At 45.7% G+C, this 13,325-nt stretch overlaps 1 protein-coding gene across 4 annotated transcripts in view; it reads left to right on the forward strand.

Annotated features, from left to right (window-relative positions):
• The window catches only part of MTUS2 (microtubule associated scaffold protein 2), a 565,128-nt gene that overhangs the window by 151,427 nt on the left and 400,376 nt on the right, over nt 1-13,325 (forward strand). The window contains exon 1 of one of the 4 annotated variants that reach the window (XM_077158947.1): nt 2,410-2,424. The exons of 2 other annotated variants lie outside the window; for them this stretch is intronic. The gene's annotated coding sequence lies outside the window, so the exon portion shown is untranslated. Of the gene's footprint in view, nt 1-2,409; nt 2,425-5,595; nt 5,621-13,325 lie in introns of those variants that run through there. One more of the 4 variants, XM_077158946.1, reaches the window with a different exon arrangement.

The raw sequence follows: 13,325 nt of genomic DNA on the forward strand, positions 1-13,325 counted from the left end.
AGAGAAGCGACAGGGTCACCTTCCCATATTCGCCAGATGACCCTGGCTGCCCTGCAGAGGGGAAGCTCAGAGGGACGAGGCTGGACACAGCGAAGGCTTGGTTGCCATGGCAGCGAGAGGGCCCTCGTATGTTTACCTGAAAGGCTAGACTTTTTAAATTACATTTTCATTCATTGAAGTCCGTAGCTGTGTTAACTTTTGTCCATTTGGTTTCTGTGCGTCTGTCCGTACTTCGGGACAGAATGTGAATAAATGTCACTCAGCGAGGCCATGCGTGCGTGAGTTAGACCAGCCTGTGCCGCCAGCGTGGCTGGGCAGACCTTTTCTGTGACTGACCAGTAGGTTTTCTTCTTTTTAGTCCCAGTGAGCTGCTGTAGCAGTTATGAAACAGGTATGCCCCACTTCTTCATCTGCTGTAAATCCATTTTCATTCTGAACCTTTCTCCTGCCCTGGGCTGATGGGAGATTCAAGCTTAGGTTTTTTTTACAACTTCTTCCTGCAGAGGTCCTGGGGTCTGGGACCTCTGGCAGTGCCCAGGGTCTCAGGTTCACAGCAGTGGCCACCGAGATGCCCTGAGGTCTCAGGGCAGCCTCTTGGCTGCACCCAGCCCAGGACCCTTTGCCTCCTGGGCGCCCCTGGGTTCTGGCCCCAAGGGCCCCAGGCTGTGGCTGTCTTTTCTGGCAAGGCCAGAGTTGCCAGCACAGGTTACCCAGGGACACCAGCCTCTCTCTGCCCAGCCTGGGAAGGATGCTTTGGAGGCCTCGCTCAGCCTCTCCCTTCTCCTGGGTTCCACAGAGCCTCCTTCTTGTCCCTTAAACCCTGGTTTCTTCAGAGGGCTTATAGCTTTGAAAATAAGAGCCAGGAAGGGAGCTCCTGCTCCCTGCAGAGTCACAAATCTCCTCTGAGACCAGGAAGCGCAGAGCCAGTGACTTTCCTGGGGGAAACATGGTGCCACGTGAGCGGAGGGGTCGCAGGTGCCCCATCAACCTGCCACAGACTTTGGAAGAAGCGTGGCCTGCCAACAACTTGGACTTCTAGCCTCCAAAATTGTGAGCCAGTCAATTCCTGTTATTTAAGCAAACCAGGATGTGTTACTTGTCACAGAAGGTCTGGGAAAGTCAGGCACCATATTCCCTTCCCTTCTCCAGGACTTCCCACTGTTGACTGTCTCCTGGTTTTCTCCTTGATGACTTCTTCCCATCAGACTTCAAACAGGTGTGGCTTTGACACCTTAGAAGCAAGTAAGGGGGAAATGAAGGAGGGCAGGAAAGAAAGGAAGTAGAGAAAGCACAGCCTCCTTGGACTCCCTCCCTTCTCAGCTCCACTTGCTGGATGCTCCCACTTCCTGTTCCCTTCCTCACGCCATAGCCCACCGCAGTCTGCCTTGAGCTCCACTGAAGTTGCTCTTGTGAAGCTCTCTTACAATTTCCTTGACCCTAAGTCTAAGGAGGACATTGTCAGGCCTCTTCCACCTGGCCTGTCTGCAGCATTTGCCCCTGGTTTCTAAGAGTTCCGCACTTAGATACACTGGTCCTTTTTGCATTCTGTCTGTACCAACAGATTCTACTAGGTTTTCCTAACCCTCCAGCTGTTCTTTCTCAGCCTCCTATGTATATTCCTCTTCCCTTGAAAGGCTCAGGCCTAAGCCCTCTTTACATTTCCCTTCATATGCTCATCCTGGGTGGTTTTTAAGATTAAAAGATGGTTTAAATAGCCATCCAAGAACCGATGACTTCCAAATACACATTTCCAGCCAGTGGCTCGTAGTTCATCTGCAGACTCCACATAGCCTATCCCCTACCAGCATTTTCATTTAAATGTCTCTTAGAATAAGTCTGTCACTTTATTCTCAGCATGCTACAACCCATGTGTTCTTCCTGCAGAGTGTCACACCTGGTTGGGTAGGACACTGTCTTCAATACCCAGTCCCTCGAGTCAGAGCTGCTTGGCACTGTTGCTGTCATGAATGATCCATCACAAGCATTATCATTTCTGCCTCCTGATTATCCGTGCATCAGTCTCCCCCTTTCTCTCTGCTGCTACTGTCCACTCTCTGTGTGACTTTTGCAATGGCCTCCAGCCCTCCTCCTTCCCTCCCCTCCTGCCCCACTCCAGCCAGCCCATGCCTCGGCTAGCTTCCTGAAATGCAGCCTGAGGCGCCCCAGCTCTGTTGATCACTCGTGGAAAGCTCCAAATGGCCCTTGCTTAGGATGGGGCCCGATGCCTGGATGCTGTTTACCAGTCCCTGCCGACCCCCACACACCCATCTCTCAGCCACCCTGTCCCATCCCGATGACTCTCAGTGCCTGGGAAAAGCCACGCATTTTCCTGCCTCTGAGCCTTTGCCTGCAATTTTCTTTTTCCTAGGTGTCCCTGTCACCAGGAACGTTGGCTTTTACTGTGAGTGAAGTGGGGAGCCATTGGTGAGTTTGGAAGGAAAGAGTGACATGATCTAATTTATATTTTTGAAGGATCTTCATCCCAGTCTCTAAACCTGATGCCATTCTTCTTGTTTAAAAATATGCAGCAGTTTTCCACTTCCTATAGAATAGAGCCCAAACTCCTTTGTGTGATGTTTGTGTCATTCAGGATTGTTGGCTCATGGAGGATGGCTGCACAGTGGCCCAGAGCCCGGGGTGTCCGGGCAGCAGGCGTGAGCTGGTCAGGAGGTGTGTGCTGGCCCTGCTGCCGCCCCAGACCCCCCTGTCCTGCTAGACCAGCTGTTGGTGACAGCTGTTGCCGCTGCCCATGGGGGCCGCCTCACGTCCAGTCCCACCACCCTCAGATCTTTGTGTCATTTGCTCAAGATCCAGAGTTCCAGGTGAAGGTGTCCACTTGGCCATGCCAGGCTCGCTTCCCTCAGGGGAAGGGGTAATGAGCAGTGCCCCCCTTCTGCCTAATGGGATGTGGGATCCCGGCCTCCACTTACAGTACCGAGCGTTACCGCTAAGTGGGAAGCTGGTTTGGTTCCTGACAGCCAAAAAAACAGTGATAATACCCCCCACAACAGAGTTTCTCAAGCATTTTTGTCTGGAACCCAGAAAAGATAACACACATGTGTGTGTACACACACTCACGTGGACACATATTTGTGCACATCCACAGATTTAATTGGAAATGGTTTCAAAAAACAGTACTTAACCATGGAAATGTAATAAGCTCTGTTATTTTCCATTCTATACTCATTTTAAAAATGCCATTATGACTCATGAAATTGACTGCAGTTTGAAAGACATGCCCTACCGCATTTACACCTCCTCTTTGTTGGCTTTGGGCATAATTCTTCAGCTGGAATCTTGACCTGTCCTTTCTCATTCTGAGTTCCCACTCTGTCAGCCTGCTCACGTTCCTTAAGCTTGCTGTGCACATTCCCAGCTCAGCTCCTTGCCTGGGGCCCTCCCATCACCCTGTTATGGAGCCCTTACCACTTACTGCCGTCTTTAAATGCCATTTCTTCCATGAAGCCCTCCCTGGTTCCTTCCACTGAAGTCATGGTTGCCTGACAGCTGTTACAATCCCTAGTTTTTTCCTTCTGCTGCTGTGTGTTGTTGATTCACAGCTTCTCCTCTTAGAGGGCCCCATCCTTGGGTGCGATGATCATGCATTATTTCCTTATTATCCTTGGTAACAGATACTGTATGAATGTCTGCAGAGTGGCTGGTGATAGGGAATGGGAGGTGTTTCCTTGGTTTACCCTTTTCCTTGCCCATCAGTTAAGGAAAGGAGTCTGGGAGTGGGAAGGGACAGCAGGTACCCCCCATCCCCTTCACTTGAGGTTGCTGCTGCTGCTGCTTCTGTTCCAGGCCAGTCCCTGAGAATTTCCCCTGAGTGGAATCAGTCTGTCATCTTGCCTGTGTTGGCCACGCTTAGGTCTCGTGCCTGTGCTTTGGAGTGTGTGTCTGGTGTATTTCTGGACTCTTCTTGGTCTGAGCTTCATTTTGCTGAAGCTTGTGTGTGTGTGAGATGGGGAGGCTTTGTGGGGGTGGTTCAAAGAGGAGGATTACTGTTATTTCACTTTAAAAATAGTGACAGGTGTTACTGCTGTTTTTAATGGCTAGGATTTTAGAGTGATTATATTTATGGGAATTTAAAATGATATAAAAAGCAGAATAATTCAGTACATTCATAATGCTCCCAATGAGTCATTTTAGCCATAAAATGCTTACTTATGTAATAGATAGTAGTTTTTCCAATTCTGGTCTTTAAATGAATGTTTGCAAAGGAGATCCTTAAAGCATGGCACTTGTTACCTTAGCAACAAAGTAGGCAGGAAAAGAAGAAAATAAGAATCTGTTGGTGATGAAAAATGGCTCGTTGTAGTTTCCAAACAGATATCCAGTTGCGACATTGGCAAGTGTTTCAACATCAAGGTTTTGGTAGTTTGCCAGGAAACATTAAATCAGTGATAGTTGTTGCAAGGTGATTGGGTTTTCATTTTCAGTGCCTACTCAACAGGTATGTTTCCTGTAGCCAGAATGAGCTGTGAGGCCCTTGGCTGGGAGTTTTAAAGGATGCAGAGGTGAATGGGGCTTGGATTCTGGCTTCAAGGGGCTGAAAGTCTAGTAGAGAGGAAAAGACAAGAATGTAGTTGTACTGGGCAGAAAGTGATGAGAAAGGAACAGGTAAGGTATAGAGGAGTTGAGGGAGGTGGGAGCCCTGTCCCTGATGAGCAGTTCCTGCAGGTCAGAGGAGAGCTTAGGTGTGTGTGGGGGGGGGGGGGGGAAATTCCCTCTGCCCAGGGCCTTGGGGTGGGCCCAGGCTGACAGACCTTTCTACAGAGATCCCTGTTTTATCGCAGCACCCAGTCCCCCTTTGGCACAGAGCTGGTCCTCATCATGGATTTAGGGCATGAGTTAGCCTAGTTTGGCAGGAGAGCTCTGTGGGCAGTGGCAGGACCTCACCTCCAGGGTTAGGGCTGAGGGACCCTGCACAGCCCTCTCCGTGGGACCAAGAGGGACAAGGGGGCTCTTTGGAGAAGTAGCACAGATGCCCTACCTGCCCCCAATGAATGGGGCCAGGACTTTGATCCCTGCGCTTGCCCATCCACAACTTGGAAAACATGTTTTCTCTGCTGGATTGGGCACATTTTATTGGGTGCCTATGATCTGAAAGGCTTGATAATAAAGGCTCTATAACTGCTAAAAGGCAGGGACTCAGCACTGGGGAAGTGCCAGGCTCTGTGAACCAAGTAGGGCTTTCAGAAGATGTGACCATTTCCTGAGAATCTCAGTGGGGCTGGGGAAGAGAGGCATATACAGCAATAACCACGAATAGCAGAGATAGAAGGCTGTAAGGGAGAACCGAAAGGGACACAGCTGAGAGTGCAGCCACATGGCCCATAGTAACAATTCTGTTCTTATCTGATCCCAGCCAATTCTTTTAAAGATGAGATTCTGCCTAAAGGATGCTTCCTTCAGTCCTTAAGATGCGGGGAGTTGGTCTCAGGAATAGAGACTCAATATTTATTCTGTGTTGATGGGCTGGAAGTTCTAGAATGGAGAGAAGGGTGATGACACAACCAGGGGGCAGGTGGGGCTGGGGGCAGCTCTGGAGCTGGGGTTGTGAATGGGCAGAGTGCGGGGTCAGGTAAAAGTGGAAGATGCTGTGGCTACTGCAGAGGTGAGTGCACCAGGGGGCCCTCTGGACCCGATGCTCTTAGGAGCAAGTCGAGAGCAAACACAGAGCCCATTGTTATGCTGTGGGTAGTACCCCCTCTGTGGCCGAATCAGCCCTGTCGCAGTGAGTCAGCATATTTACATATTTGATGCTGTGGCATAATAGCTGCCATTTATTTAATATCTACCATGTATTCATTGTTTTTTAGGCCTCATAACAACCCCACTATTTTTAGCTGCACTAAAATGCAGGTGAGGAAACAGGATGGTCTTAGTGAGTTGCCTCATAGCCAGAGGATGGCAGACCTGGATTCAAAGCGAAGGGCCCCAGGTCTCCTTCATTATTCTAATATTTCTCTTGTCCCTGCTTGGTGTTTATGATGTATTTATCTTTTTAGTATTGATACAGGGGAACTGTGCTTCCTCCATTACTGACTTCCCACCCCACCCCCACCCCACGATAGCACATGCGGGATAATTTGGAAATATCCTCAGGTTTCCAATCCAGCTGAAACATCTTAACATTAGATTCCTACTTGTCACAATCAGCACATTGCTTCTGAAATTGTGACACTAGCTCAGCATTTCTTCAAAACCCTGCTCTTTTTTGGGCTCGGGGTGGAAATGAATGCTCAGGCACTGGAGGAAGAGGTCTGCTCTTCCCCAAACAAGCCAGTAATTCTCGTGGTTGCCCTGCTGCTGGGTCTGCTGCAGATGGGTAGCCTGTCATTTCAGGGGGGTGACACTGGTCTGTGGAGTTTCCTGGCATTCAGTGATCTCAGACCCCTTACTGTGTCCTTTTTATTTAAAAAAAAAAGTTCTGTTCAAATTTACATAATATAAAACTTACAGATCCTTACATTTTAAATTCGAGTTTAAACTGAAAAGTCACTCTGTAGATCTTTTTAATGAGCTTCGTAATGGAACTTAGTGCCTTATTAAGATTATTTAACTCTTCTAACTTTGCTTCAGTTTCCATGAACTATTTCATAAGAAAATAGTGGGGTTTAAATTTTTAACGTTTATTTTATAAATAGTACTAAAAGGCTTATGACAAGAAATTCCATTCCTCTGAACACCCTTTCCCATTTCAAGTCCTACTTTTCAGAGGCCACCAATTTCAAATCATTCTGTTGTTTCTTCTGAGATGTCTTTCTTTCAATTTGTTAAAAGCTGCTGGAATGCAATATTCCAGAAATGGCATGGCATTTAAAAGGGGAATTCTAAAAGTTACATGTTTACAGTTCTAAGGCCATAAAAATGTCCAAACTAGGGTATCCTGAGGAAGACACCTTGACTCAAGAAAGGCCAATGTCTGTCACATGAGAAGGAATGTGGTTGGCATCTGCTGACCCTTATTCCTGATTTTGTTGCTTCCAGCTTCTGATGCCTGTTATTTCCTCTCTACGCATCTGTGGGCCTTCACTTAGCTCCTCTGGGACACAACTCGGGGTTCTGGCTTGCCCAGCATCTCATGGGAAGGCACATAGTGACGTCTGCTGGGCTCTGCATCTCCAAACGTCCGTGTCTAAGCATCTGCTCTCTCTGTCGGCACTCCAATCATCTCCAAACGTCTGCATCTCTGTCAGCTTGGAAGCAATTGTTCTCCAAGTGTCTGCATCTCAGTCTCCAACAATCTAAGAGTATGGTCTGCTTCTATTGCTTACTTTAATCAACTTTGGACATTCTCGATTGGTTTTTCATCCTTGTGGTGGTAAAGTCAACTCTTACTGTAAATCTTACTGTTTTCCTTTCCTTGTCCTTCCAAAATTTGGGTAAATCAGCAGTAAATATTTAATTATATGACTAGTAAATGTAATTTAATGATGACCCCATAAGTTAGTATAATATGATAATTCACTTCTTTTTCATACAACTTTTTTTAAAGCCTTTTTTTTCCTCCTAAGATTAATGGATGTCATATAGAGCAGACATTGCTTGTTAATACTCAAGGCTCATTCCCTCTCCTCCATGCTGGTTGAATTCTGATTTTGTTCTGATGTTCACCCTTTCACCACTTGATTCAGTAATTCCTTGTTAAGGTAAGCAGATCGGTCTTCCTCTGCCCTGCTATGGGGAGGACAGCCTGCAGGGGGGACCTCTGCAGAGGGTTCCTTGTTCCTGGGGAAACAAAGAAGCAGCCTCCCTCTTCACTCGGGACAAACTTGAGGGCTCTAGGAGACCCATAAGATGCTAAGTACAAAATATCCAAATGCATCAGGGTCAGCAGGGAGTTGTTCTCATTCGCTCTCCTTCTCACAGCCTGCTGTCCTGCTTCAGTCTGAAGTGGTTCAGACCCACTTGTGTGCTTCGGCTTTTCCTTTGCTGCACCTGTCCTTGCTAACCTGCCTTCTTTGTTGCCTTCTGTATTCATTTTGCGGAGCTCTGTTCTTTAGAGGTGTGCATTTGAATTATTGCATGTTTGGAAAGAGTTCATTTTGTTCACACACTTGATTTGATCGTTTAGCAAGATAGAGAAAACTAGGTCAGAATCTTTATTTATCGGATTTTGGCACTGCCTCCCTTGTCTTCAGATATTTATTACTGTTCTGAAGTTTGTTGCCAGTGCTATTATCTATGATCTATTTGTGACCTTTATTCCTAGAGTACTGAAATTGTACAATATGCCAATTTTTTTCCTAGGCCCTTGGTGGGCCCTTTTAATCTGGAGAGTTCTGTTCTTCAGTCTTGGAAGTTCTCTTGCACTGAATTTTGACAACTTTCTCCATGTTTTTTTCCCTTGCCTTTGCATAGAATTTAGTCCTTCTAAATTAGACCTAAATTTAGACCTTTGATCCTGTATTTATCTTTCCTTTGTCGGTTTCTCCCTTTTTGTGATTCTAAGTCTAGAGATTTCTTAGACTTCATGTTTAAAACGTTCTATTGATTTCTACATTTTAGTTATATTTTAAATTTCTATGAGCTCATATTTATTTTCTGACTGTTCTTCTCTATAGCACTCTATCCTTGTTTTATGGACTTTGCAATATCTCTGAGGGACTCAATTAGACATTTAAAATATTTTCGTTTGTCTTTCAAATGTGGACAAACTGTGGTCATGCATACCAGTGGAACACCACTGAGCAGTGCAAAGGAGCAAACTACTGATAGATACAATAATGTGGATGACTCTAGAATGCAAAATACCAAGTGGAAGAAGCCAAACTCAAAAAGATTACACAGTTGTATGATTCTGTTTATGTGACATTAGCACAGGTCAGCATTTGCCAGTGGGTGGTATGGGGGAGAGGTCAGCCCAAGAGAAGATTTTAGGGTGATGCAGCTATTATGTATCTTGGTTGTGGTGGTGATTACACAACTTTATGCATTTGTCAAAACACATAGAACTGTACATCAAATAGTGAATTCTCTTATATGAAAATTAAAACATCAATTACAAAAAAACTCATATATCTGTATTTTTATGCCTTGTCTTGTTTTAAAATTTTTCATTGGAAGGCCGTCTTCCATGTTTGGTAATACTTAGCTATTCATTCATATTTAGGAATGAGGCAGTAAACAATTGACCGGCAGCTGGGGGTGGGCTTGTTCGCCTGAGTTGGGGGGCTGCGTGTTATGTGACATGAGCTTTTGTTCTGTTTTAGGCATTGAGAGGACGGGGATGAAAAGCTATAAAATGTTCACACACACTTGGAATTCTAAGTAAAGAACTAGCAAATCACTGCTTATCATCGTCTTCTTTCCTAAATTGATTATTTTTCTACTTGAATGCCCCTTGGTTTTCCTTGCCTTTTTCTTTTGTCTTTTCTCATCTAGCCGCCTGAACAAATCTCCAGGTTTTGGTGGGGAAGGGAGATCTGACATCTAGGTGCAGCATTGCTTTGGAGCCGACCTGCCTCCCTCTTCCCCCACACCCTCTGGGAGGGCCTCGTGGGGCGCCTACCTCCGGGATTTCCCATCCCGGGCTTGGGAAGGCCGCATCCCCCTGCCGGGACTCGGGACTCGGCTGCGAGCCTGGAGGGAACCTCTGCGCCCTCGGGAACGCATCCTTCCTCCCCTCACTGCTTGCCACGTGGAGCCACCGACGCCCCCGGGGAGACGCGGCCCAGCCTGGGCTCCGGGCCCCTCATTTTCTGAGCTGTGCCCACATGCGTGCATTAGAGCCCCGGCGGGAGGGCCGAGCGCACGTGGTGGGACCCGTCGGCGTGTCCAGGGCGCTGTGCCGGGGGTCGGAGGGGCAGCCATGGGACAGGAGCCCCTGCCAGGTCCGCGCTCTCCAAGGCCACCTCAACGTTGTAGCCGCTGACGGACCCTTTCCCTGCCCACAGCATATGCACACAGGGCCTGCAGATGAGACGGTGTGATTCTGAAGCTCTAAATAATTGGATAATTAACTCTCCAGTTATCTTATAAGCAAGACAAAAGACACTGATACCCCTGGCATTTTGTTGAGAGTCTGTGCTTAAAATGGATGTGCTTGATTGTGTCTTGTGTTATTTAACAGTGAATTTCTAAAATGCAGTTTTAAATATTTAAAACATGCCTGTCAAAATTCAAACTTTTTTCAGGTTGAGGCTTTCAGAAAACACTTAACTTTTCTTGCTTATGGAAGTTGTCTATTTTGTATATCATCAGAATACACAAAGCTGAGGCTCTGTCCCTAAAATGCCAGTGTGCCTGATTTCCACCCAGTATGGACTGGGTACTGTGCTTTAGAAAAGTATTCTTAAGTTTTGTTGGGAATTAGGTATTTTTACTGTTTTTTTTTTTTTATGTTAGGTTTTGGTGAGATGTTGGAGGGTTCCTACAAGCTAACTAAAGCAATATTATCTGTATGACGCTATTGGATAGACAAACCAATCATTCTCTCTAGCATATGTCATTTATTTTTCTTGTTTCTTTCTAGGTCAAGTTGGTTCCTAACTAAACAGTATAAGTTTCCTTTTCTGTTTATCCTAATGTCCTTATCTCTTCCTTAGAGATAAAGGCATTCCAGGCACGATGATTCAAAACGCTTTGTTCATTACATAATAGAGCCATGAAAATGCAGAAACTTCATGACAGGCCCTGGGATGTGAAGTGCACAGCATCCCTTTTCATTTTGCTGGACAGTTTGCACTCACCTATGCAGTTGATCCGCTTTCTGTTCTTTATTATTTTTTTGCTAGACTGCTGCCTGGTGTTAAATATTTAGCTTCATCCTTCTAGGTTACTCATTTATTGGACAGAAGAAAAGATATGTGCTTCTGATTAAGGATGAAAGAAATCCACCTCCTGGAAAAAAAAAGCAATTTGAAGACATCCCATTCAAAGTGACAGGTGCAGGCTTTTGAGCTGTACGTGGTCCTCACGCCACCCTGATGTTAGGTTTCTTTCTTCTTTTCAGATAGCAAATAGTCCCTGAGATTTAGAACCTGCAGTCACATAGATAAGCCTCTGTCCTTAACGATGGAGTTCCACTGCACAGGCCAGTGTGATGAAGAGGGTTTGTGTCTAAGCTCAAACATGCTCACTGTTTTAGTATATTAAATGCTGCGGGAATACAATATACCAGAAATGTTTGGGCTTTTACAAAGGGGATTTATTAAGTTACAAGTTTATAGTTCAAAGGCCCCCCAAAATAAGCAAACTAAGGCATCCAGAGAAGGATATCTTGACTCAAGAAAGGGCCATTGATGTTCAGCATTTCTTTCTCACCTGGAAAGGCATATGGCAACGTCTGCTAGCTTTCTCTCCAGGCTTCTCATTGCAAAATGTTTTCCCCAGGGACGTTTTCTTTCTGCATCTCCACATGTCTCTCTGTATGGGCTCTGAAGCTTTTTCTAAAATGGTTCACTCTTTAAAGGACTCCAGTAAGCAACCCTACCTTGAATGGGTGGAGACACATCTCCATGGAAACTACCTACTCAAAAGGTCCCACCCACTATTGGGTGGGTCACATTTCCACAGATACAACTTAATAAAAAAGATCCCACTCAATGATATTGACTCAGGATGAAAGAACATGGCTTTTCTGGGGTACACAACAGTTTTAAAATGGCACACCCTCTAATTTGAAGTCTGCCACCACTTTGAGAAGCCCCAGGGCACAGGGGTCCTAGCAGTGAGAATGCACAGGATGCTCGCTCAGCATACACCGAGCCAGCCCCACCCCCAGCCCCACCCAGCCCCAGGGGAATCGTCCTCCCCCTGGCTCAGAGGGATTTATGGAAATCTCTGGGCTGCTCTGGTCCAGCCTATTACATGGCAGAGGTGGATTGGAGCATAGCAGGTCATTATAGAAATGAGGAAGGGAACATATCAATGAAATATCAAAGTGTTTTATTTATGCTCTGGCAGGTGAGTGATTAGAGGAAACTCTAAATCTCAAAGAGTGGGTCCAATCTCAATCGCCTGCAGGTACAGGCAGGTAATAAATGGCTGTGATGCAACCAGGTGAAGTTCATAGGCCACTGAGCCCCTGGATCAGGGGAACGAGGTGCCCTGCAAGCATATATTTGAATTCAGTTTTTGAAAAACTGCAGCCCACTCTTCCAACAGCACAAAAATAAACCTTTGTCTCTCAGCCCTGATTCAGCCCCATTGAACTCCTGTATGCAAATAGTTTCCTTTTCTGGAAGTCAACAAGTGTTTTTTTTTTTTATCTAGATTTGAAGTCCCCTGTCTCTCTTTTTAGTCTCCTGTTAATAAACATGAGCACATCATAATGATATTGGAACAGTTTGGATCTTGGCTTGTATTTTATAGATAACATATTAGTCGTTAGTATGTTGGCTTTTCCCCATGTCTCAAAGCAATGGCATAAAACTTATCACCAGCTTTTAAGATGGTCAAATATAGTTGTCCCTGAAATTGCCAATATTTTAGAGTAGATGACAAAATTTTCTTTCCTCTTTGGCACAGATAATTCCCAGTTTTTCTGGAAAGCAGATAGGGATTGCAAAGATAATTGAAATCTGCAGATAATCCCCACACCTCATTTTAGCTATTTTTTGGTTCTCTTCCCTTATGAAATTCTTTTTGGAGCAAGCAGTGGTTGATGGATTGGAGTTTCATAGTGTCTTTTTTCCCTTAGCACATCATGACTGGGGTAGTAACAGGTAATGGGATCTTAAGGACATGGGCAGCTGGGGAAATGAAAAAGGAGCTGGGACAGCAGCGGCGCTTACAGACCTGGTACCAGGTCTTGGATGCCACACAGCTGATGTCCTTGCGTCCCTGTCCTCATCAAGCCATATTACAAGCTTGTAAAACTTCCTATATTTTATATAGTTACATATGAGTGAGATTTAGTACTGAAACAGTGTTCCCATGACTTGTAAGATGGGGCAGAGTTCTCCTTTTCCAAGCTTCTCGGTTGGCATTCCTGCCTTCTCCCTGCGGTTCTTGTAGATACAAAGTATTTCTGTGTAACCCAATGTTCTATTACTTCCCGCCTTGCTTTTATCATCATAGCTGTTAGTTGTGTATACTTTATAGCCTTTTCTCTTAGGAGACTGCATTTTCCCTGAGGATTAGGACCCCTTGTTTATTTATTATTTCCTCTTTTTGGTTATACTGTTTTTTATAGGTTGATAATCAGTAAATTGGCTCCATCTTCAGAGCCCTTTGGAGTCCCATCTTTATATGGCCTTGCTTTTCTTGCCTTCCTAATATGTGGCGCTTTTTCCTGGGACCAGAAGTCCATGTAAGGGGTGGGGTGGGGGCTGAGCACCAGGCTGGAGGCTGAGGGTTCTGGTCCAGCCCTG

The sequence above is a fragment of the Tamandua tetradactyla genome, chromosome 4 (assembly GCF_023851605.1).
Source record: "Tamandua tetradactyla isolate mTamTet1 chromosome 4, mTamTet1.pri, whole genome shotgun sequence".
Taxonomy (NCBI): Eukaryota; Metazoa; Chordata; class Mammalia; order Pilosa; family Myrmecophagidae; genus Tamandua; species Tamandua tetradactyla.